At 46.1% G+C, this 27198-nt stretch overlaps 1 long non-coding RNA gene across 1 annotated transcript; it reads right to left on the reverse strand.

The window, feature by feature from the left end:
* Positions 1–27198, reverse strand: LOC136619797 (uncharacterized). The gene is made up of 3 exons (XR_010791038.1): positions 27139–27198; positions 206–294; positions 1–129 (listed from the first exon to the last, which is right to left on the reverse strand). It is a non-coding gene; the product is annotated as an uncharacterized lncRNA (long non-coding RNA).

The raw sequence follows: 27198 nt of genomic DNA on the forward strand, positions 1-27198 counted from the left end.
TGATGCATAGTTGCGGTTTCAAACAATAAACAAAAAAAATTTTATACATATTTCAACACATACCGCCGAATAATGCCGAGTTTCGGGGAAATCCTCATCATTTTCCTCGCTATCAGATTAAAAGTCCTGCTAAAAAAAAAAAAAAATGTATTCTGTTTATTACCATTGGTTTGCTGCAACCTTTCTATTTTCAGCAAAAACTTACCTCTCCAAAAGAATCGGATGAATAATCAAGCTCCTCAAATTCAAGATCTTCCTGGTACATGTTTGTTCTTGAATTGGACTACAAAAAAACTTTAAAAAAAACAAAAAAACACCAAATTAGTGGCACTTCAATAACAGTTATGGAAGCAGCAGCATTTTCTAATAACAATCTTTTAAAGGTCCATGGCAGGCATAATTTAGGCAAATTTTAGATTGATTACTGGGCGATTGTGGACAGATTGTTGATAGCTAGCATTATCCGCAGTCTGTAGGCAGATAGCATGCATATTGTATGTAGAATGCAGGTTAATAGTGTCGATTGAAGGCAGTGTTTGTGTGTAGATTGCATGCAGATGCTATGTCTATTCCATGCAAATTTTCCGAAGATTGCATGATAATTGTATGAATGAATTGTGCGGAATGTATGCTGATTCAAAGCGGTTTGCAGTCACATGCACATTGCAGCACATGGCAGGCACATGGAAGCACACGGCAGGCACAAAAAAAAAAAAAAGGCAGGCACATGGAAGCATACGGCAGGCACATAAAAAAGCAGCAAACGGAAGCACACGGCAGGCACATGGAAGCACACGGCAGGCAAATGGAAGCACATGGCAGGCCCCCCCAAAAAAAGAAGCACACGGCAGGCACCAAAAAAAAAACAGCACACGGAAGGCACAAAAAAAAACAAAAAAAAACATGGAAGCACACGGCAGGCACAAAAAAGAATAAAAAAAAAAAGGACATGGCAGGCACACGGCAGGCACAGAAAAAAAAGCAGCACATGGCAGGCACACAGAAGCACACGGCAGGCACATGTTAGAACCCGGCAGGCACATGGAAGCACACAGCAGGCACAAAAAAAAAAAAGGGAAGCACACGGCAGGCAAAAAACAAAATAAAACAAAAAAACACATGGAAGGCACACGGCAGGTATATGGAAGCACACGGCAGGCACAAAAAAAACGAGAACACGCCAGGCACATGGAAGCACACGGCAGGCACCAAAAAAATAAAAAATACCCCTGGCAGGCACACGGCAGGCACATAAAAGCACACGGCAAGCACAAAAAAATAAAATAAAATACACTGCAGGCACATGAAAGCACACGGCAGGCACAAAAATAAAGAAAAAAAAAAAAAAGCCGGCACAAAAAAAAAGAAAAAAAAAATACACGGCAGGCACATGAAAGCACACGGTAGGCACAAAAAAAAAAAAATAAGCACATGGCAGGCGAATGGAAGCAGGCGGCATGCACAATAAACACTGCAGTCGCGATAGCAGCACACAGCAGGAAAAAAAAAACGCAGCACATGGCAGGCACTATAAAAATGTAAGACACATTACTATACAGGGCATGCACAATACATTTTTCATGCACAGACTCACTGCATAAGGCAATGATCCTGTGCTAATAAAAGCATGAAAGAGTACCGCGGAAAGGTGCACTTACCTGCGCTTCTGTGTGGTCAAGAGATGGGAGAAACAGCTGTTTGCTGTTTTCTCCGGTAGACTCCACCTCCCGCTGTGACGCTTTCTGCCGACCAGCCAATGTGGCGGCTGGAGCGGCGTTTCATTCATTTGCAAGTGCACGCCTCCACCGATGACGTCAGTCACCTGCTCACGTGACCGGCGTCTCGGGAGCGCGCATGAAGGCCTCCAGGAAGAGCGAGCATTGCACCGTGGAACGCACCCAGGGACAACGCAGGCGCCATCTTACATGGAGAAGTTTAAAAGTTATTATTTCTGCTAAACTGTAAGTAGGATGCGGTTTATAACCGCTCAAAAGGGCTGCTTTATGACGGGGGGTGACAGGGGGAATGGGCTAATAATATAAAATTTTGCGGTTTTGCCTCGGACAACCCCTTTAAAACAAATTAAATTTCAGAAAAGCTTTGGGAGCTCAAGATGAATGTTTATGCGAAATCCAAGAAGCTGTTGTACAAACAGGTAAACTAAACATAATAATTCAAACTAATTGACTTTGAAGTTAATTTTTGTTTATTTAGCATCTATGAAAATATACCTACTTATCTTAACTCTAAGCTGCTCCATTACTTTACTGGGAATATAAAGTTTTGTGCTTAGCTTAAAGCCATATATAAAAGTTCTTCTAAATGTATATAGTATGATCATTTTCCTTAGGACTCTAAAATGTGGCAAAAAATGCCATTCTCACACCGTTATCCTACCAGCTGCAGGGTGTATTTTTTAGTGCTGTGCCACAGCTGCTGCAGAACATCAAAATATACACTATCAAAATAATTTTCAGACATGAATGTCTCTTTACTTCTAAGGCCGGAATCACACAGGCGAGAAACTTGCGCCAGTTTTCTGCGATGCAAGAGCCCGGAAAATGACACAACTATGAAATGTATTTTTTTCAATGTGTTTATTCCCATGTGCGACTTTTCTCTTTATGTGATCCTGCGAGAATTAAAAACCGCAGCATGTCCTGTCTTGTTTCAGAATGGTATGTCTTCTTGCCCATGTGTTCCTAAGGACCCTCTGTATTCTCGCATTGCCTTGTGTTGTCTTGCAATGTTTCTGTGATGCATTTTCATGCGTATTGCTATGGGAATATATGCAAATTTAAGCGGACGTGCTCATCAGCTTCTTAGCAGTGTGGAGGCCTGTTTGGAGCAGCGTGGAGGCAGGAGTTGTTGGCAACTTTCAAAAACACGACATACATTTATATAGACGAGGAGCACTTGATCTATCTGGTGCAGGGGCACCCCATCCTGTGGTACATCAGGAGAGTGGAGTACCATATCAGGAGCCGGAGGGACTTGGTGTAGGAGGAAGTTGCAGAGCTTCTTTTAGGGAAGCAGTGGGAGTCCCCACACTCCCTCCACAATACTGATGCCAGCCATAAGCCCCGTTCCCTGCAAATGATGCAACAGAATACCCGCCTGTATCACATCTTGTATCCAAGCTAAAGGCAGCCCAATAGGTTACTAGAGCCTCCATGCCCCCCTGTATCACAATTTGCATCCAAGCTAGAGGCAGCCCAACAGAGTACTAGAGCCTCAATGCCCCCGTATCACATCTTGTATTCAAGCTAGAGGTGGTACAACAGGGTACTAGAGCCTCCATGCCCACCCATATCCCATCTTGCATCCAGGCTAGAGGCGGTACAACAGGGTACTAGAGCCTCCATGTCTGCCCATATCACATCTTTTATCTAAGCAGGAGATGGTACAACGGGGTACTAGTGCCTCCATAGCCACCCATATCATATCTTGCATCCAAGCTAGAGGTGGTACAACAGGGTACTAGAGCCTTCATGCATGCTGTACCACATCTTGCATCCAAGCTAGAGGCCGTACAACAGGATACTAGAGCCTCTATGCCCACCGTTATCACATCTTGTATGCAAGCTAGAGGCAGTACAACAGGGTATTAGAGCCTCCATGCTGCCCTTATCACATCTTGTATGTAAGCTAGAGGTGGTACAGCAGACTACTAGAGCCTCCATGAGAAGGAAATATACATATCCTTGTAGGTAGATAAGAGAAAACAATGGAATATATACATTTATATAGATATAGTTATGTGCCTTTCTTTTTATATGTATACTAACTTTATTCTCATATGTACTAACTCTATGAAAAACTTAATACTTCGCCTTACATCAGATATGCCAAGATGCTTTGCAAGGCAAACAGAGAAAGAATGTCCAAAGAAACTGGATGAAGGTTAAAGTGAAGGAGAGAAGAGATATGGAGAATGCATGCTTAGCTGCTTTTTTAGAATTGAGTGGGTGATTCTTTGCACTGGAGTTAATTGAATATGTGATTTTCTGTACATAAGCCAGAGGCGCCATATCAAGATAACGACTGTTCAACTATGCATCTGAACTTTCACTATCTCAGGCCGGAAATCCGGACTTTCCATATATGGTTATACGGTGGAGTTGAGCCAATGAGCTCATCACCCATTTCTAGTTATGAGACCAAAGGGTATAAGATCCCATGTAATCTGTAATAAAGCGCGCGGCGCAGTCATGTCCCCGTGTGAGGAACTATACCAGACTTCCGTGTGTGGTGTTTTCTTCCTTACCGCCGGCAGCGGGGCAAGTGGGGTGGGCCTGATTGGTGCTGTACTTAGAATTTCTCTGACAAATGGTGCCGAAACCCGGGACGACAAAACCGGAGCCGTGCAGCCCTGTCCACCCGGATCCACGCCACGGGGAAGCCGTCCTGCTGCAACCGAGCCTGATCAACTCACAGAACTCCAGGTAAGACCAGCATATATTTATGTTGTGTTTTACACTGCGAGTCTTGCAGCAGGAGGGACTATCTGTGTTTTGTGACCGGACGGGTTGGGTTAAGAGTTCTACACGGTAACTCGTGTGGGCTTCGGGTTTGCCGTCATGGACCACTGACCGTGATATGCGCACCAATCGCTCACCCAGAAACTAGTCTGTAGTCTATTTGTACTTTGAAGTCCATAGTGTTTTAACAATAGTGGAGATTGTTGTATCTGCAGAATTTTTTTTCCTCTTACTTTTCATTTTGTCTCATAGTAGAAGGGACCCTCGGTTTTAGTTTAGTTAGTTAATGGTTTAGCAGAGGAGGAGATGCACTCTATGAGATAGGTCTCATAGAAGAAAGGACCCTCGATTTTAGTTTAGTTAGTTAATGGTTTAGCTGAGGAGGAGATGCACTCTATGAGATAGGTCTCATAGAAAAAGGGACTCTCGGTTGTTTTGCCTTATATATGGGGCTAACGATTTGATTTCAGAGAGATGCATTCTGTGAGGCTGGTTCCATAGGAGAAAGGACCCTCGGTTGTTTTGCCGGTATATAAGGGGCTGACAATTTGGAATTAAGAGGGATGCACTCTATGGAGCGTGTTATTATTATTGTTGTTGTTCTAATATGCGTAAGATCTTATTAAAGAAGACAGAGCCCTTTATGGGCCGCCGCCGTGCGGATCAATTGGTGGAGGAGAGACAGGAGTTCCAATGTGTAAAATGTAAGAAAACTTATGAAAATGTGTAACAAGGACCCGCACGGTAGATTACAGCATGGTGTCTGGGAGGAGGTCTTTAGGACCAAGAAGCGTGCCTTGAAAGACCAAGGTTTGCTAGAAAGTGCTGGAGTGAGGAGGAGAGAGAGACAGTCAGAGAAAGTTAAGTATGTACACATTATTTGTTTAGTAAAGTATCCGTAAGTGAAATGTTGGAAAGTACAGTAAGTGATCAAGAGGGTGTCGGGAGAGTGTCTATTGAAGGTTACATTGGCAGTTAGGTAGGGAGAGAAATATGGGGAACAAGCAAAGTCGAGAAGAAGGTTACAATGCATGTGATTTGTTGGCAAAGAGAGAGGAAAAGGTGTATAATATGTATAATCCATACTTGATGGATATATATATGTGTATATATGTATATACTGTATGTGCAAATGGTTAACTGAACTTGCTTTTAGATGAGAAAGATTGTTTACATGAAGCTGCAGAGCTTGTGTTTAGTTTTCAAGGTCAAGCGATAACAAAGTAGAGAGAATGAAATAATGACCCTGAAAATATCTTTGCTTGCTTAAATGGAATGAAAGCTTATAATGAATTTAATTAATTATACTGTCTTACAAGGCAGGAAATATAGCAATTTCTAAGGTATATTCTTACTTATACAGGGGTTGAAAATGCAAAACAACTCAGTCAGTGAATGCATATTCGGAGAGATAACAGTTGGTTTTACAAAAGGTGGGGGCTTTCAGATTTCACTCCAAACTCAGGGTCACAGAAACTAAAATACTTTAGCGTTTAATATAGCATATAATAGCTTCAGTAAATAAGAAAGAGAGAATGTCTCAGTCACTCAGCAAACTTTTTTCACATAATTTGTCAAAGATAGCGCTCATTCACAATCTCATCTCAATAGAATCATGTACTTTATAACATTATAGCACTCACCTCAATGTTTTTCAACTGATGTATGTTTGTTTGTCAAACTTTTTTTTGTCTGTGCGTCTGTGTGTACTGGGACACCTTCAATAGGGGGTGACGGAGCAGACTTGAGCGCATGGATGGATGAAAGTTAATGCCCAGTGCTCAGGCTGTGATGAATGTGGGATGTGTGATGCAGATATTGACTAGGGATGGAGGTCCCCCCCATGCATGGGACTTTACTTGGTTGTGATGTGGATGCTTGGACGGTTAAGCTGAAATGAAGGTGTGAAAAAAAAGACGCAAGCGACCAATATCGAAGGGGTGGAGCTAGATGATGTAAAGGACGTAATGTTTCATCCCTCTTGTCCACAAGGGAGGGGGTGAGGATCTTGAGCAGCTAGTAAAAGTTTTTTTGTTTTTTTTTCTCTCTCTCAAATTTGATAAGACATTGCAGGCAGGATCAGATTAATAATTAATTTGCTTAAAGGATATCACATTTCCAATATTAATAGATGTTTGTAGATTATTCTGCCCCGATGTAACTCATGTCTCTGTTATTGGTGCTAACATCTTACAGGCCTTATCTGCATCCATCAAATCTTTTTACAATGTGATACTACCTTGAACTCGGCTACTCTTCTTACAATTGAGTATCCTGGTTCAAAGGGGGGGGGGGGGAGGAGAAGGCATAGGTGATCTAGGTATTGCAAATCAGCCATTTTTAAATTTTTTGCAACAAGATTCTGATCTTTTTGAAATAGAATATCAGCCTGATTGTCTAGCATTGATGCAACAAGAAAATTTAAGTTTTAAAAAGTTACTGAAAGCCCTTGTTAACAATGCATATTTTGAGTTGTTTTTTATAGATGGTACCAGGGTGATTGACGACTCCACACTGGATATGTAGTGGTCACACAACAAGATGTCCTAAAAGCAGAATGCTCCGCATGTCGCAGTACAAGAAGCGGAACTAAAAAGGCCATCACTGAGGCGAGTAGAGTGGCCACAGGTAAGACGGCAACCTTTTACACTGACTACTAGAGCCTCCTTTCAAGGGGTCAGTTTTTCACAATAAATTATCCTTTTGCACTGATATTGTAATCACTTACTTGTATCAAATATCAGAGAGAAAGTTTCATTCCATTCCAACAACTTCTCTTATGGGAGAGATTGTTTTTTGACAATGAGTGTACATGGCGGATTCTAAATCTGTATGTGGGTTTTGAGAGCAGAATTCAACCTTTAAGACCTAAGGCAAACTGCACCAAAATCCATGGCAAAATTCTTACCATTTTGTTTTTTCATTAAACTAAGCTTTTTATGAAGGGGTAGAAGAAGAACATCTTTTGGGTCCACAAGAGGCTCAGCAACGACATTTTTCTCGGCAGAGTCAAGATTTATTGCAGGCCAGTCCGCTTGAATGTAATTTGATTTCCTATCCCTACTCCAAGTGCTGCAGACCTCTTTTCAAATATTTTCCTATCCCTACTGTCCCACATACATAAAAAGCAACAGTATTTAGTGTACCCCAGTTGCATTCCTAAGAGTACAACCATGACTTTTAGATTTTCCTCTTGTGTTCAGCATATTTGATTGAGTCGAGGAGGGCTGTCATGTTTGCATAAAAGTCTCCTTCACGTGAACTGCATGACCAACAGGAAAAGAAGGAAGACGGTTGCTGTTGTGAAGTAATACAGCTTTCAAACTAAGCTTGGAGGAGTCTATGAATAGCCTCCATTTAGTTGGATCATGGTTCAGATTCAAACATTTTATCCAGCCATTAACGTCGCAGCAAGCAACCAGATTGGTTTTATTCCGAAAAAAAGAAGCAGATCCCCCTGACGTTGGAGAAGACTCCATTGCTGTAGTCTTGACCCTAGAAGTTACGCCTTCTCCTTTGACAAGTCAAGCTTTCGAATGAGATCACTCAATTCCGCGTGACTCAGTCTGTGCCATGTATCATCTTTTACCTCAAAGTCAGGGTCATGGGATGTGGAAGGCTTGTTGAGTTCTTCTTTTTCCACACTTTCTTCAGTTTCTACTTTAAACTCATAATGTTGGGGTGGAATAGGAACTGGTCAACTATCTGAATGTGGAATAGCAGATGGAAGATTTGGGTATTGAACTGTTCCTGTTTTCTTCATTGACAATCCTTCCTTTATAGGCTGAGTCAAGCAGAAATAGCAGTCATCTGTATGGTTTGTAGGCTACTGCCAAACCATAGGCACGGCAAAAGCCATAGATAATTTTTTATTTTTCAGCCAATCTCGTAGTTTAACTGAGCAAGAGTTGAAACATATATGTGGAGCCCATGACTTATCCCGGTCCCCTACATTCATACCAAAATAATGCTGATAGGCAGTCTTTATAAGATTGCGTTTCTGAGACGAAAATGTTATTTCACCACAAATGTAACAAAAATTCTTCACTAAATTTACACATTTTTGTGGCATTTTGATATAGAAAATGTTACACTTCAAAGGCACTCCAAAACCAGAAATTCTGAGAAAAGGTAAAGCAAAAACAATATGAAACTCAGTCATAGCAACACTTATTATGTTTATAACCTACAAACATATGGAGAACGTTGTGTTATGTCAGATGAGAGGTGTGAGAACTACCCCCACCCCAAAAAAACCTCCAACAAAATAAGAATGTAAACTCTAAGAAATGATATGTCACTGTATCTCCAAAGCAAGAGCTAATCGGTCATTTTTATGTTGATTTTTGAATTCAGCAGATGAAAATACATAAGAATACGCTAATTTTGAGCCCGAAACAAAATCATCATTGGGCAGTGTAATCAATGTTAAATTTGTACGGCTTCTAAATGGTTAAAAAAACGAAAGCTTTTCAAATCTGCATCCAAAATAAGGTAAACGGATGGAAATATATATCCTAGCAAAAATGTGTACAGTATGTTTGTACATATTTATTATATTACAATTGAAAATGTGAAAAAATGAGAATTTAAAAAAAAATTGCCCAATTTTGGCGCTTTTAATAAATATACACAAATATTATTGGACTTCTGACCTAGTTGGGATAATTTGCACTCACAATGCCTAGGCCTGTGTTCCTTCCAGATTCCGTGGGGTCTGCTCTGACTCGTACTTTCGCTGCTGCAGGGAGGAAAAAGTCTCTCTGACGGCTGGGTCCACCATCTTTGTATCACTATCTCCCTGGCTTGTGATTGGCTCAGACTGGCTGGTCTGAGACTCAGCTTTCCCTCTTGTGTCCGATCTCTCCTACCACATCTTCTCTTCTCTGTCTCTCTCCCTACATTAAACTCTGCCCCCCAATCAATCCTAACCCAGACAGAAACCGCTCACAACACACAGAGCAGGTTAGGGTGACAGGGGTGCAAGAACATACAAGTTGGTTGGGACAACAATGACACAGACATACACACATACACATTCCACATGAGATAGCCAAACAAGAGCTGTGGGGGCCCCAACCTCAGGCAACTACAGTTGTTTGTCTATAATTGTCCTGTATATAACAACCAGTCCACATTTTTTACTAATTAATGTAGAAAAAGAGTTAATTACAAAGGGTTCACTTACTTTTTCTTGTAGCTATATGATATTAAAATCCCTTTTAATTCAGAATTGATCAGGAACTGTCAATCAACACCAGTGCACTGAAACTGCAAATATTAACCCCTTCAGCATTTGTATTTGTTGATGCACCATGCAGCTACAATGTATATATACATCCTCTACTTTAGCGGTACATCTTATCGTGTAGCTTTCTGCCAGTAGGTTAGCTCTTGCTAATAAACAGTGAGGAATGTAGTGGTCAAAATGAGTCAAATTACCAGCTAGCGACAGGCGAAACCAGAAAATTGAAATGGGGATCTTTGTTCTCAGGTCTTCTATTGATGATAGGCATGGGTGGACTGGCCAGTGAACTCACCAGGAAAATTCCCAGTGGGTCGATTGGGTCCTGGGCCCGGTGCTGGGGGTGACAATTTTTTTTAAATTTGACTGCAGAAGTGACATAAAATAAAAAAAACACATTTACTCACCTGGGTCTGTCTTCTCGGCTCATGGGCTCTGAAGTTCACTCAGCATTGGTTTTGCACTGATTTTCACATTACACGGTCACGTGGTTGCTACAATCAGTCTCCAGCCTCACCAATGCTAGGGACTGGCACTAGACGTAGCGATTACGTGACCATGAAACCCAGGTGAGTGTATGTGGTTTTTAATTTTAATGCATACAATAGGGGGCAAAGGGGATATTATTATTATGATCAGGAGGAGTATTCTTATTACCAAAAGAAGGACAAGTGAGGCATTATTTTTATTACCAGAAGGTGGCCATGAGGGGCATTATTATTACTGAACGGGGACAGTAGGGGCATTGTTACTTAAAGGAGCCCGTATAGGATTTTATTACTTACTGAGAGTATAAAAGAAGGCACTTTTACTTTGTATGGGGCACTAAAAGTGGTACTTACTCTGTGGTGCCTACAGAGAGCACAAAAAGGGAATACTCTTATGCTTTATTACTATCTGGGCCACTCTGGATAGGAAGATTATGTAGAAGTATGCAAAACAAAGGCAGGTGGCTAGAAAATTGAGGAGTCACAGATGTCTATGTGTCAAATTCTGCAGACACAGGTTGTGACTGGGAGAAGTCATGATCGCAGTCTGGGCCATATGGATAAAAGGGAAGGGGTATTGGTATTCTTTAAAACCCTTTACTTTCCTAGCACATAGCCAGGTCGCTTTCTCAATTATAACACATTTAATCAATTGATCTTTTTTTAATCATAAGACCTTATCATTATACCATTATTACAACTATTAACCCTTTCCAATCCAATTTGTATCCTGGTTTTCCTAGGGGACTTACTCTTTTTCTGCCGTTATACAATGGCGCTATCTGTTGGCTAAAGCAAGTACTGCATGAGGTGACACGTTGGATAGGCTCCGACAGCAGAGAGGCTGGCAATATACAGTAAGAGAACCCCGATGGACGTCTTCTAACATCGGAGCTGTACAGCCTTAAATCATAATGTCTTCAGACATCAGACAGTGGATTGGAAAGGGTTAAGACATTGCAAAGGCTGGTCATGTTAGTAGCCTAGCTGTAATAAAACAGCAGAATGCTGCTACTATAATGCATCATTATCACTTATCTATGTAGGAAAAAACTGCTGAAAATTTGCACCATTTGCAAGAATTTTGACCATGACATGAAACCGCAATTATGTTTCTTTCTGTTTCTCCTAATTCATGTGGATTGTACACTATAACCATAATGGTGGAATAAATTGTATATTCAGTTGTATCTGTGAGTGGTCAAAACTAATCCTAAAGCCTTATGTCCACTTGCATGCACGGATTACACTGCTGAATCCCTGTGTGCCCGGGGACATGGAGAGGAGAAGAACATTATCTTACCTCACCGAATCCAGCGCGGCTCCCCTCCGTACAGGCTGGATCTTCTTTCTTCAGCACTGCGGATGTGTCTGGGCTTTTTTTTTCTCCTTCAAATCTCCTGCTTTCCTGTGGATTTGTAGCACCTCCACAGTGACAGCTGCAGGTGTGCTGTGGTGAGGGTGGATTCCATTGATTTCAATAGAACCCGTCGCTGTTGGACCCGCTGGAAATTGAAGCATGCTGCGATTCCTTCCTATGCGTGCATCTCGCACACTGGAAAAAAAATCATATCCGCATGCTTTTACTTGCCATGCGGATGGTAATACATCCCTATGGGTGGCAAGACGCGCAGATCTCCTGTGCAGGAGACACGCACGGATTTTATAATTAAAATCCGCACCTGGACATCGGGTCTTCACAAAGGAGCTGGCTGGTTAAAACATAGTTATGTTTCATATAAAATAACTACTTTTATAGTAATGGGATTTGTCTGGTTTTTTTAACCATAAACTCTGTGGAACTGTACAGGGAAAGCTCTGTGCCCTATAGCAAGTACAAAATCATAGTAAGGTAAGTTCTGCCACCTAGAGGCAAAACATAGAAATGGCAGGGACAATGATAAATATAAGGTTCTGCACATGGGCAGGGAAATACATGTCACCATTACACACTAAATGGGAAACCACTGGGTAACACTGACATGGAAAAGGACTTGGAGGTTTTAGTTAACTGTAAACTTAAAGGGGTTGTCCCGCGCCGAAACGGTTTTTGTTTTTTTTTAAACCCCCCCCCCCCCCCCCGTTCGGCGCGAGACAACCCCGATGCAGGGGTTAAAAAAACAACCCCCACAGCGCTTACCTGAATCCCGGCGGACCGGCGTCTTCATACTCACCTGCTGAAGATGGCCGCCGGGATCCTCTGTCTCCATGGACCGCAGGGCTTCTGTGCGGTCCATTGCCGATTCCAGCCTCCTGATTGGCTGGAATCGGCACGTGACGGGGCGGAGCTACACGGAGCTACACGGAGCCCCATAGAGAAGAGGAGAAGACCCGGACTGCGCAAGCGCGGCTAATTTGGCCATCGGAGGGCGAAAATTAGTCGGCACCATGGAGACGAGGACGCCAGCAACGGAGCAGGTAAGTATAAAACTTTTTATAACTTCTGTATGGCTCATAATTAATGCACAATGTACATTACAAAGTGCATTATTATGGCCATGCAGAAGTGTATAGACCCACTTGCTGCCTCGGGACAACCCCTTTAACTGAAGTAACCAGTGTCAGGCAGCTGCTGCCAAGGCAAATAGGATCATCAGATGCATTAAAAGAGGTCTAGGGGCACTCAGGAAGGACGTATCAGAGCCTGAGCGGGTACAAAGGCGGGCAACTGAAGTAATAAACGTAATGGGCGGACTACAATACCCAGGGAGGTTATCAAAATTGGGATTATTTAGTTTAGAAAAAAGACAGCTGAGGGGCGACCGAATAACTATGTATAAATATATCAGGGGACAATACAGAGATCTCTCCCATCGTCTGTTTATACCCAGGACTGTGACTGTAACAAGGGGGCACCCTCTACATCTAGAGTAAAGAAGGTTTCTACACCGATATAGAAGGGGGTTCTTTACTGTAAGAGCAGTGAGACTATGGAACTCTCAGCCTGAGGACGTGGTGATGGCAAAGTTGGTAAAAGAATATAAGAGGGGCCTGGACGCCTTTCTTGAGCGATACAATCTTACATGTTATATCACTGATTACTACAGAAGGTTTGGTGATCCGGGGATTATTCTAATCGCCAGATTGGAGTCATGGAGGATTTTTTTTCCCCTGTGATATCGCTGCGCTTTTTTCAATGGGAACGCAGCGATATTGCAGCATGAAAAAAACGCTAGTGGGTAAAAGCCCTAAGGCCTCCTGTCCACGGGCAATTCTGCATTGCGTTATCCGCGGCGATAATCCACATGCGGGTAACACAATGAACGCTTGCCATAGGACAACTATGGAAAGCGCAGCCCGATGTACACAAATGGAAATCCGCCACAATTTTCCGCTCAAGTATAAAATTTGCGGCATGTCACGATATTTTCCTCGATGAACCTATCATAATGATAGGATAATTGCGGTGACTTTAGTGTCCTTCCACGACAGAAATCTGCTTGCCCGCGGGCGTAAAACCGCAACACCCATGAACAGGCAGCCTTAGTGCTCCCCCCTCTGCCATAGGGGAGGAGGGGGAAGCAATAAAAGGTCTTCGCGATCAGCCTATATTAATGATAGGCTCACCACGAAGAGTCACTGCATGCAGCAATTTTAATCACACGAGCGGAAAATCGCTTTCATTTTCTGCTTGTGTGCAGTAGGCTACGCTTTCCATAGTAATCCTGGCATGCGAGTTCCGTGTGCGATTTATTGCCACGAATCTCGCAATGACACCTCGCCCATGGACATCCAGCCTCATTGAGGAAAATTGGCTTCTACCTCACTGTTTGTTTGTTTATTTGCCTTCCTTTGGATCAACATTTGGGAGTAATAGGCTCACCTGGATGGATGTGTCTTTTTTCAGCATGAGAGTGCATTCACATGAGCTTGTACATACATAGGTGCACACAAAACCGCGCACCCATGTACATGCACAAACATGCATGAATGCAGGTCTGTGTCCATTGCCCTCAATGGGGCCACGGCTGCTGTTGGCGGCCCCATTGCAATCACAGAAAATGGCCGTTAATTACTGACTGAGGAGTGCATATAGATGCATCCTCTCACCATGCAGGTAGCTGACTACCAAATGGAGGAGCCAATAACACCTGTGCAGGACCCCCCTCACTATCAAGAGGCAGTGTGAGTGGTTGTTTTATCGGTCTCCTGCACAGGTGTTATTGGCTCCTCCATTTGGTGGTCAGCTACCTGCATGGTGAGAGGATGCATCTATATGCACTCCTTACTCAGTAAGTAACGGCCATTTTCTGTGATTGTTTTTAATTCTTGATTTCCCCTTCTGTGATGCATTTATATTAGTGTAGGGACCCACTACAACGCAAGGAACCGTGAAGTGGCTAGTGGGCTCATGTATCTTGGCCAACATCCAACCAATGCCTTGCATTTATTATCTATCATTCACATACAGTGTGGCATTAAGACTCCAGGTTGGCGGAATCTGCTCATTCACCTACTCCTGGAACCCCCGTAAAAAATCCTCATGACACTTCTACAGTTGTATATAATTCCTCTCATAAGGAACATTCATACATTATCTCTATAGCTGTTTTAGGTACTGGGTTGGAGCATTAGGTGTAGCAGCCGCAGATGTGGAAAGAGTAGTTGGGGACGAGCCAGGAGTCCGCAATAGGAGGTCTTATGGGCAGAACAAATGGAGTAGATGGGTCGTGTTGTCAAGAGGGAAGCCAGGGGTCGGTATCAGAAGGTCTCAGTGTTGAGTTAGAAATGGAGAAAGTGGGTCACGTTGTCGGAAGGGAAGCCAGGGGTCTTATCAGAAGGTCTTCGTTGAATAGCAGAGAAGCAGGCAGTAGTAGAGCTTGATCAATGGCTGCTGAGGCACAATATTCACGCAAAGGAGGCGGGAACATGGCCTGGTTTATATAAGAGGCTTAATCAGAAACAGAAGCATGGCCATTTTTATATAGGAGGCCTAATCAGGAACATGGTGGGGACAAGACAGGGAAACAGAGAAGCATGGCTAGGTTTCAGCAGAGGAGCTGTCCAAGACCTGGACAGAGCTGCCGACTGGAGCGCAGCAATATTCTTGAGGTGCAAGCGAACTGTTCAGGCCAGAGATTGGATGTAGGGGTAAAGGAGGGATTGGAGTCGAATGGGCCTGTGGTGCCTCACACTGAGATGGAGATGTCAGGATGAGGTCGGTTAGTAGCGGGCGGAAACAGGAGAAGGTCAGTTTTTGGGAGGTTCAGTTTAAGGTAGAGAGTGGACATAGGGTTAGAGACCACGTACATCCGGTTGCATACTGAAGAAACGGTGCTGTAATGTCATGAGAGGAGGTGTATAACTGGGTGTCGTCGGTGTAGAGATGGTACTGACAGCCAAATCTCCTGATGGTCTGTCCTGATGGTAGTGGCTGTGTTAATGGAAAAAAGGAGGGGGCAGAGGACTGAGCCCTGGGGGACCCCAACAGCAAGGGAGGAGGATCAGTAGGGAATAGTTGCCCCTCGATTTAGCCGTTAGGAGGTTGTTTGACACTTTAGTCAGAGCAGTTTCTGTCGAGTGTAGAGGATAGAAGCTGGACTGTAGGAGGTCAAGAGGAGAGTTTTCTGATAGATAGCTTTTAAGGCGGGAGTAAATTAGGCTTTCTAATAATTTGGAGATGAAGGGGAGATTTGAGAAGAGTCGGTAGTTGGCAGCATCGGTCGAGTCAAGAGTCGATTTCTTTAGCAGTTGGGATATGATAGCCTATTTGAATTAGGAGGGGGAGATGCCAGAGTTTTGGGTGTGAACGGTCTGAAGGTCCTGTACATATGGTAGGCTGGTGGGTCTGATGAGATTCTAGGCAGCTTGACAGGCAAAGAGAGGAGGTTATGGTCCGAGAGCGGGATAGGGGAGTTAGTGAAGTGGCAAGCAGAGCAGAGATGGAGGAAGACTAGATCAAGAGTATTGCCATCTCTGTGAGTGGGAGAGGCTGTGAGTTGTGAGAGACCAAGGAAGGAGGTCTACATTTGCTGTAATTGAGCCTCTAGAACATGCAAACTCGTAGACTGTCGAAGTTGGCATCCCAGATGGTCCAATACATGTTCTATTGGCGATAAATCTGGCAACTGGGCAGCCATGGAAGTGTGACAGTGTTGTAGAGACATTCCTAGAAACCCTTGTTGTGGGCGGCCAACTATTATCCTGTTGGAGGCCGCCATGAGAGACAACACATGTGCCTGCAGGATGTGCTGAACATATCACTGAGCTGCCATTGTCCCTCGTACCACCACTAGCGGTAGCCGACTGTCATGCAATGGCCCCCAGATCATCACACCAGCAGTGTGAGCAGTGTACCGCTCCACAGCAAAGGCAGGATTGCAGTGTTCACCCTCAGGTCTCCAAACACGAACACAGCCGCCATCAATGCCCAAACTAAACCTGGATTAATCGCTGAAGACAACTGGAATCCACTTTGTAGCATCCAGTTTAATCGTGCATAACACCACTACAAATGGTGATGGTGGGTGTCAAAGGCAGTACACATCATGTGTGCCATGAGACCAAAGGTCCTTTAGCCAAACACCTGGAAATGGATACAACAGATGCAGGGGTCTAACGATGGTGTCACCTGTTTCTGAACTGCTCATACTTGTCGAACGATCATATGATGTTGTCTACTGGTGGTCTGTCGAGGGGGTCCTGAGCCCAGTCCCCTTGTGTGCCCTTACACATCCACTGGTCCCAACACCTCCTAACAGTCTGGTCAGAACGGTCCAGGTGTCGGCAATTCCTTAATATGACCATCCAGCTTCTTACATCCCAAGAAAAACCTTCTGTGTGTCTTAGAGGCGTCTAGTGGTCAACAAGCTCTACACAAGCAGAAGAAGAGGTCACTGCACACAAGTAATCACTGCTAAAAGGGATGAAGCTGATTTTTAATCTGCATGAATTATTTTAGCTCCTGTTGTTCTAGCGTATGAAGCGGGGTTTTAAAAAAAAAAAACAAGAAAAACCCCAACATATTCTGACTCTTCGAACTTCGCGCCAGTGTGTGTGAGCGTGAAAAGACGGGTCCTGCCGTAACTCTTCTTGCACACAACATGCGAGCGTCCCGGTAGTGGAAACTAAACCAGTGATCAGTGGTTTCGTATCGTCCCATCATGCGGCCACATAACGGCCCGTGTGTTGAGGCCCTTACCAAGGATATTCATCGGGGATCTTACAAGATGCTATATAATACAAACCTGCAGCAAGATAGTGTTACATGAGACTGGATTTATCACCAAATCACAGCAAAATCATGGAGATTCTGATCCTGCCCTTATACTTTGTATTACTAGTCAGCATTATTATAGTATTACTACTGCTGATTCCGGAAGGTCTCAGATGCTCCTCGAATCGCTTCTCTAAGATGTGACAAATGTCTTCTCTAGCAGTATAAGGCTGCTGTCACGCCTGCGTTGGGGTCGCTTCAGGGTTTCCGTCTCTCTGCTCCATTTTTGGAGAACAGAAACTGAAATAAAACAGAAAACAACGAATCCATTTTTTCCCCATTGATTCCAATGGGGTTTCAATAAAGCAGAAAGGCTTCCGTATGCTTCCATTTCATTAGATTTTCGTTTCTTTGGATGATAAAATAGCGCAGTCTGCAGCGTGATTTTTCTGTTTAAAAAACGTAGGCCTGACAGAATGAAGGCAAACAGAAGCCTTTCTGTTATTTTTCAAACCCCATTGAAATCACTTGGGTAATAAATCATTTTTTCTCTCCTCTAAAAATGGAAACCGTGAACTGACCGTCACGCAGGTGTGAGCGCGGCCTTATTCTGTAATCCCTGTGCCTCGTGTTTTGTATGTGGGATATATGTGTTTGTCAGAACTTCCAAGTCATTTCATGTTTTAGAATCTCAAACATTTTGATCTTAATTAGAGATGAGTGAACCTACTCGTTTTGAGTAATTACTCGATCGAGCACCGCAATTTTCAAGTACTTCCGTACTTGGGTGAAAAGATTCGGGGGGCGCCGGGGGGCGGGGGGAGGCGTGGCGGAGCGGGGGATAGCAGCAGGGAACAGGGGGAGCCCTCTCTCTCTCCCTCTCCCCCCCACTCCCCGCTGCAACCCCCCACTCACACACGGCGCCTGCCGAATCTTTTCGCCCGAGTATGGAAGTACTCAAAAATCGCGGCGCTCGGGCGAAAAAAGGGCCTGGCCGAGTACGCTCGCTCATCTCTAATCTTAATGTAACACATACAACAACAGTAGTTTCAGGCTTCCCTCACACAGGCGTTGTGGTAAGCGCTACGATTTAAATTGCGGGGCTTTGCAGCATTTTACTTTAGTTTTGATGAGGAACGCGAAACGCTCAAAAATAGAACAAACCCTGCTGGAAAATCACAGTGCTAAAAGTCACTGCAATCGAGCGGCTGTCTGAGCGGTCTAATCGAAAACAATGGGAGCGCTATACCGCGATGCTGAAAACGCCGCTCTAGTCGTGGTAAAAAATGTCTCTATGAGGGAGACCGTAGGCAGGTGTGAAAAATGCTGCAAAGTGAGAATGCTTTCAGAAAGAGAAGAAGTGTTCTCAGTTTCATCAAAAACCAAAATGCAAAGTGAGTGAAGAGAGGAATCTAAATCAGTATTTGGTGTGACCGCCCATTACCTTCACAACAGCATCAGCTCTTCTAGGAACGCTTGCACACAGTTTGTGAAAGAGCTCGGCAGGGAGGTTGTTCCAGACATCTTGGAGAGCTAAGTACAGATCTTCTGTGGATGTCGGCTTGTGAAACCATTGGTCACGTTTTGCGGGCGTGATTTTAATCGCTTAGTAAGGTTGGACTTGATGGATATTTGTCTGTTTTCAACCTACATAAACCAAGTAGCTGAAGAGTTTGTGCCTGCGGCTGCTGACGTCTCCTGATGCCCCCCACCGATGACGGTTGTCCCACCAGACCCCTTGTTCCCCGTCTTCCAGTAGTCAGGCCATATTCAGCGTCAGAAACATCCAACACGGACTTCAATGGAAATCCATGGCATAAATCTGCATGTTAACGGTAGATCTCTGACATGGATCTGGATTAGAGCTGCCGTAGGTACGCACACCAACTACTTGCATTCAGTCTGTATGTGGATACACCGCTGCGGAATCCACATCAACAAGGGACATGTCACTTCTCTTCTTTCCATGAAGCCTTTGGGCCATGTGCTGTCTGTGGTAAATCCCGGGCAGCACATGACCCCATTATAGCCTATGGGTCTATGCAGATTAACGAGGACCGCTAACTCATCGCATGCTCTATTCCTGTCCGTATCACGCTGATGCATGGCTATGTGCTATATCCAAGTGAGTCCGACAGCACATGGACAAGTGTCCGCGTGTTGTCCGATGCAAGTTAAACCCCAATCACTCGGGCGCAACTTGTACACACGGTAGGTGTGCACACGGAGTAATGCAGATTCCACCATGTGAACACGGCCTAATGGATACAAGTAGTAATCTTGTATATACTCTATGCAGCACTAGTTACAGGAGGTCCAACCATGTGAACACGGACTAATGGGTACAAGTAGTAATCTTGTATATACTCTATGCAGCACTAGTTACAGGAGGTCCAACCATGTGAACACGGCCTAATGGGTACAAGTAGTAATCTTGTATATACTCTATGCAGCACTAGTTACAGGAGGTCCAACCATGTGAACACGGCCTAATAGGTACAAGTAGTAATGCTGTACATACTCCATGCAGCACTAGTTACAGGAGGTCCAACCATGTGAACACGGCCTAATGGGTACAAGTAGTAATGCTGTATATACTCCATGCAGCACTAGTTACAGGAGGTCCAACCATGTGAACACAGCCTAATGGGTACAAGTAGTAATCTTGTATATACTCCATGCAGCACTAGTTACAGGAGGTCCAACCATGTGAACACGGCCTAATGGGTACAAGTAGTAATGCTGTATATACTCCATGCAGCACTAGTTACAGGAGGTCCAACCATGTGAACATGGACTAATGGGTACAAGTAGTAATCTTGTATATACTCTATGCAGCACTAGTTACAGGAGGTCCAACCATGTGAACACGGCCTAATGGGTACAAGTAGTAATCTTGTATATACTCTATGCAGCACTAGTTACAGGAGGTCCAACCATGTGAACACGGCCTAATGGGTACAAGTAGTAATGCTGTATATACTCCATGCAGCACTAGTTACAGGAGGTCCAACCATGTGAACACGGCCTAATGGGTACAAGTAGTAATCTTGTATATATAAAGCTGAAAGCCCTCACTGACTCACTGACTGACTGACTCACTGACTGATTGACTGACTCGCCAAAAGTTCTCCAACTTCCCGATATCGTAGAAACATGAATTTTGGCACGAGCATCGATTATCTCCAAAATAGGAAAAGCTAATGGGTCCCAACTCGATTATTCAATTCTAGCGCAAAAGAATTGGCTTCAAAATTTTTCGTGCGGAATGTAATTTTTTCACTTTCCGGTGTCATAGAAATGGGAAATTTGGCACGAGCATTGATTATGTCATAAACAGGAAAAGCTAATGGGTCCCAACACCATTATTCAATTCTATGTGCAAAAGAATTAGCGTCCAAATGTTACGTAGATAATGAAAATCTCTCACTTCCCAATGTCATAAAAACATGAAATTTGACACAAGCATTGATTGTGTCATAAATATGAAAAGTTAATGGGTCCCAACTCGATTAGTCAATTCTAAGCGCAAAAGAATTAGTGTCCAAATTTTATGTACGTAATCTAATTCTCTCACTTCCTGATGACATTTTATATAAAGGAAACGTCGCATGGTTTCCTCCACGTGGTGTTTCCTGGGTAACGCAGAGAACTATGCAAAATGGTGAACATATGTTTTTCTTCAGTATCTCTAAAGTAACCACGACTTCGTAAGATTTTCCGTGTGAACACCAGATAAACACCAGTACCAAATTAACTCGGGCAAAGCCGGGTATATCAGCTAGTCTTGTATATACTCTATGCAGCACTAGTTACAGGAGGTCCAACCATGTGAACACGGCCTAATGGGTACAAGTAGTAATCTTGTATATACTCTATGCAGCACTAGTTACAGGAGGTCCAACCATGTGAACACGGCCTAATGGGTACAAGTAGTAATCTTGTATATACTCTATGCAGCACTAGTTACAGGAGGTCCAACCATGTGAACACGGCCTAATGGGTACAAGTAGTAATCTTGTATATACTCTAAGCAGCACTAGTTACAGAAGGTCATGTGAAAGACCTGTGGATGTGAGGCATTTTCATGTGGCAGCAGCGCCAGCCCCATTGAAAGCAGTGGGAGAACTCTGGGAGATTCTCTGTGACAGCAGCAGCAGGGGATTCCTTCATCCCCGCAGGGAATCGCTTCACCCCAGTCAGGGCTGAAGGGATTTCCCCACCACATCTTAAGGGATTCCCCGAGAGGATGAAGGAATCTCCTGCCGCTGCTGTAATGGAGGATGACCGCGTTCTCCCATTGCTTTCAATAAGCAATGGGCGATATCGCAGCCAGATAGAACATGCTGCGATCTGTTTCTCACATAGCACCGTGCTGCCATGTGGGATAATATCTCTCATGTGTATGAACGTATTAAAATGAATGGGATTCATGTTTGTGCGTCTCGCAACGCAGAAATCTCACCCGATCTTATCAGCCGTGTGAAACTGGCCTTATTCTTTAGTTGCGGGTTTGTAACTAATTGCAAACCTCCGTCCCCCGGAGACTGAACCTAGCTATCGGGTTGTTCAATATAAAGTTGTCTTCAGGTCCTTTTAGACGAGCCGATTATATTATTGTTCGACCGGGCGAATGGCGTCACCGCGGCCTCGTTCACTTGTGCTCTCTGTTTAGACAGGCAGATCCATTGTTGAATCATTCAGTCTGTATAAACGGAACAATAAGTGAAGGAGCCGATGGTGGCGTATATGCCTGCAGAAAATGAATGAAACGCGAATGAATATCGTTTGTCGTCCAGTCGTTGGCTCGCGTTTAGACTGAACGATTTTTATTCGCTTTCGCTTGTTTGAACGATAATCGCTCCGCCTGTAGGCACCTTTAGGCCTCATGTCCACGGGGAAAATCAGGCCCGCTACGAATTCTCCATGGAGAATCTGCAGCGGGTCCCTCCTGCCCCGCGGACATGAGCGCTGAAAATCAGAATAAATCAGAATTAACTCACCTCCCGCACGCTCCGGATACTTCCTTCGCCGCGGCGTCATCTTCTCTGCGTCGCGGCCGGATCTTCTTTCTTCGGCCCGGCGGATGCGCAGGATGACGTCGGTGACGTGCCCCGCGCATGCGCCGTCCCGAAGCAAAATGATCCGGCCGCGACTGAGAGAAGATGACGCGGCGGCGAAGAGAAGAAACGGAGCGGGTGAGTAAAATCTGATTTTTGTCTCCCGCGGATCCGGACGGCTTCCATAGGCTTCAATAGAAGCCCGCGGGAGCCGTCCCCGCGGGAGACCCGCATGAAAATGGAGCATGGTCCAGATTTTTTCATGCTCCATTTTTTTTTAAAATCACTTTTATTGACCATCCGCGGGTATTTATCTACCCCGCGGGTGGTCAATGCATCCCTATGGGGTGCGGATCCGCGTGCAGGAGAAGAGTTAAAATCTGCTGCGGATTTTAATTCTTTTGCCCGTGGACATGAGCCCTTAGGCCTCATGTCCACGGGGAAAATTAGGCCCGCTACGGATTCTCCATGGAGAATCTGCAGCGGGTCCCTCCTGCCCCGCGGACATGAGCGCTGAAAATAGGAATTTAAAAGAATTTACCCATCCGGAGCGGTTCGGGAAAGTCTTCTCTTCCTCACGGCCGGATCTTCTTTTTCGGCAGCGGATGAACTCGGCACGTCGCCGGCGTGCCGCGCGCATGCGCCGGGCACATCCGCCGAGCCGAAGCAAGAAAGATTCGGCCGTGAGGAATAGAAGACCTTCCCGGTCCGCTCCGGATGGGTAAATTCTTTTAAATTCCTATTTTAGGTCTCCCGCGGATCCGGACGGCTTCCATAGGCTTCAATAGAAGCCCGCGGGAGCGGTCCCCGCGGGAGACCCGCACGAAAATGGAGCATGGTCCAGATTTTTTCATGCTTCATTTTTTTAAAAATCCCTTTTATTGACGATCCGCGGGTATTTATCTACCCGCGGGTGGTCAATGCATCCCTATGGGACGCGGATCCGCGGGCAGGAGAAGAGTTAAAATCCGCTGCGGATTTTAATTCTTCTTTTGCCCGTGGACATGAGCCCTTAGGGAACTGGGCTGTCATTATTCCGACTACCTGGAGAGGGATGCCCTGCCTGGGGGGCTCATACATTTGGCCCCAGCATGGCCGGTAGGCTGCAGCCGCCTGAGGGAAGAGAGGAAGACCTTCAGCTGACGCCAGGCCCGGGAGCGATGGCCAACATAATGACCATATTTGCGCATGCTTTTGCGTACCTAAAGCAAAGGTGTAATAGAACGTCAATGTATTTACTCCGATGAGTGCGTTTTGCACGAGGATTTTGCGTACTTGGACAAAAGTAGGAACTGTTGTATTTTCCTGTGGTTTGTGCAGCAAAGTCCCCCAGAGAAGTCTATGGGAGGAGCGCAAATACGCAAGAGGGAGCGTGAAACACTGCGCAAAACACGGGGAATACAACACATCTGGAGCTTATAAAGCTAAATGGTTTTTTAATCCACGGAGGGGTGTGTCGTGTGACCTGGCCCTGCGTTCGCACAAAGTACAGAACTACACGCAAACACGAGCGCAAATATACTTAACTCACTATAATGCGCTGCGGCGAGTGTTTTTCTGCATATGGTCGTGTGAAGAAGCTCTAAGGCCGGGCTCACACGGCCAAAAGTGTAAAGCGCAGCGTGGAGCCGGCTGTGACCGTGCATATGGCGGCAAAATCCTACTGCACATGACTGTGTACTCACGCACCCCGCCATGCGCAGCACACCTGTGTCTTTTTATACTCCCCTTAGTGATGATGCGTATACCCCCCGCCCGTATGCATGTAATTGTATATACATACGCGTATATATGCTTGGCAATAGAGAATAATGGGCTCTAACTCACGTATTAATGGTGCTTGTGTATTACGCAGTTCCTTCTGATAAGCGTACAGCAATGTAAGTGATGTTGAGTTACCGCGTATCGCACGGCGTACAGATCCCATGTAATACGCTGTAAACATACGGATGTGTGACTAGCCCTGAGACAGGCTGTGAGGTAACAGCCATCGCAGAACCCTCAGCCACCAGCCATGGCTTCTTCATCTGCCCCAATAGGGCCACCAGCTGCTTCCCTACAGAATGGGGGCCGCTGCCGCAGTGTGTGAACGGCCGTGGGAAGGGGACTGCAGCCGTCTGTCGGGACATGTATTCTGTAGACGGCCCCTGTCGTGACATCCTCCAGGCTGGTGACAGAGCAGAGCCCTCCTCCTCGGCTGCCTCACTCTCCGCCTCAGTGCTACAGTCTCGGACGGAGGACATTACTCCGGTGATGGGAGCCGGGCTGCTGACAGGAGGATGCGGCAGTCATCACTGGCGGGAAACACGGTGAGTCGGGGGAGACGGGAGGATGAGCTGTGATATATCGTGCAGGGGCGTAGCTAGAGGCTCATGGGCCCGGGTGCAAAAGTTTAGCTTGGGGCCCCCTTCCAGACCCGTCCACCCACCACTCCTTTTCACAGCTACTCCTTGTATATCACTTTTAGCTACATTACTGTTTTTTTTAATGACCCATCAATGGATCATTAGTAATCAGGGGTTTTAGATTTTTAAAACATCCAGAACACAAGCCTCAAGGCACGCTTTGCTTCCTCAGGAAAGAAAAAAATAATTCTATATACACATACATAATACAGGCACACATACATTGGAGACAGCATGAGCTAACTTTTATCACATGTTAGGGCTCATGTCCACGACCAGGTTTTCACCACGTATTATGCACACGTGGTAATCCCAGCATGCTCTCTTTCTCTGCGTACCACGTAACGTGAGCCCTGTACACTTGTATGATACACTGCCCATACACATTACATTGTTTTCATACGCATTGTCACTCTAAACAGAGTGGGGAATTAAAAAAAGAATCCCCCTGTGCATGTGCAGTGCTACACAAGGCCATATGTGGTCCCTGCCGGCAGCGTGCATAGTTGGGAAATGTGTGAGATGCCGGTGGTCTCCCACAGTGTTGTAGGCTTACAGCTGTGGCATTGAGCCCTCAGTCACCAATACAGCGGCTCGGTTCTAGCATACCTCTAATAGTGAAGTCAGGTGCCGGCTCGCAGAACCCCCCTCACTCACCCCCACTCCCCATCACACAGAACCCCCCTCACTCACCCCCACTCCCCATCACACAGAACCCCCCTCACTCACCCCCACTCCCCATCACACAGAACCCCCCTCACTCACCCCCACTCCCCATCACACAGAACCCCCCTCACTCACCCCCACTCCCCATCACACAGAACCCCCCTCACTCACCCCCACTCCCCATCACACAGAACCCCCCTCACTCACCCCCACTCCCCATCACACAGAACCCCCCTCACTCACCCCCACTCCCCATCACACAGAACCCCCCTCACTCACCCCCACTCCCCATCACACAGAACCCCCCTCACTCACCCCCACTCCCCATCACACAGAACCCCCCTCACTCACCCCCACTCCCCATCACACAGAACCCCCCTCACTCACCCCCACTCCCCATCACACAGAACCCCCCTCACTCACCCCCACTCCCCATCACACAGAACCCCCCTCACTCACCCCCACTCCCCATCACACAGAACACCCCTCGTTTCCCCCACTCACCATCACACACAGAACCCCCCTCACTCACCCCCACTCCCCATCACACAGAACCCCCCTCACTCACCCCCACTCCCCATCACACAGAACACCCCTCACTCACCCCCACTCCCCATCACACAGAACCCCCCTCACTCACCCCCACTCCCCATCACACAGAACCCCCCTCACTCACCCCCACTCCCCATCACACAGAACCCCCCTCACTCACCCCCACTCCCCATCACACAGAACCCCCCTCACTCACCCCCACTCCCCATCACACAGAACCCCCCTCACTCACCCCCACTCCCCATCACACAGAACCCCCCTCACTCACCCCCACTCCCCATCACACAGAACCCCCCTCACTCACCCCCACTCCCCATCACACAGAACCCCCCTCACTCACCCCCACTCCCCATCACACAGAACCCCCCTCACTCACCCCCACTCCCCATCACACAGAACCCCCCTCACTCACCCCCACTCCCCATCACACAGAACCCCCCTCACTCACCCCCACTCCCCATCACACAGAACACCCCTCGTTTCCCCCACTCACCATCACACACAGAACCCCCCTCACTCACCCCCACTCCCCATCACACACAGAACCCCCCTCACTCACCCCCACTCCCCATCACACAGAACCCCCCTCACTCACCCCCACTCCCCATCACACAGAACCCCCCTCACTCACCCCCACTCCCCATCACACAGAACCCCCCTCACTCACCCCCACTCCCCATCACACAGAACCCCCCTCACTCACCCCCACTCCCCATCACACAGAACCCCCCTCACTCACCCCCACTCCCCATCACACAGAACCCCCCTCACTCACCCCCACTCCCCATCACACAGAACACCCCTCGTTTCCCCCACTCACCATCACACACAGAACCCCCCTCACTCACCCCCACTCCCCATCACACAGAACCCCCCTCACTCACCCCCACTCCCCATCACACAGAACCCCCCTCACTCACCCCCACTCCCCATCACACAGAACCCCCCTCACTCACCCCCACTCCCCATCACACAGAACACCCCTCGTTTCCCCCACTCACCATCACACACAGAACACCCCTCACTCACCCCCCTCCCCCCTCTTAATCATACCGAGGACGTTCCCTCTCACTGACTGCACTTACTTTCACTATGGTCTCTGCGCAGGCAGCCCCTCTTGCACATCGGCGTTTCCTCCCAGGAAC

This window comes from Eleutherodactylus coqui, chromosome 3, assembly GCF_035609145.1.
Source record: "Eleutherodactylus coqui strain aEleCoq1 chromosome 3, aEleCoq1.hap1, whole genome shotgun sequence".
NCBI classification, from domain to species: domain Eukaryota; kingdom Metazoa; phylum Chordata; class Amphibia; order Anura; family Eleutherodactylidae; genus Eleutherodactylus; species Eleutherodactylus coqui.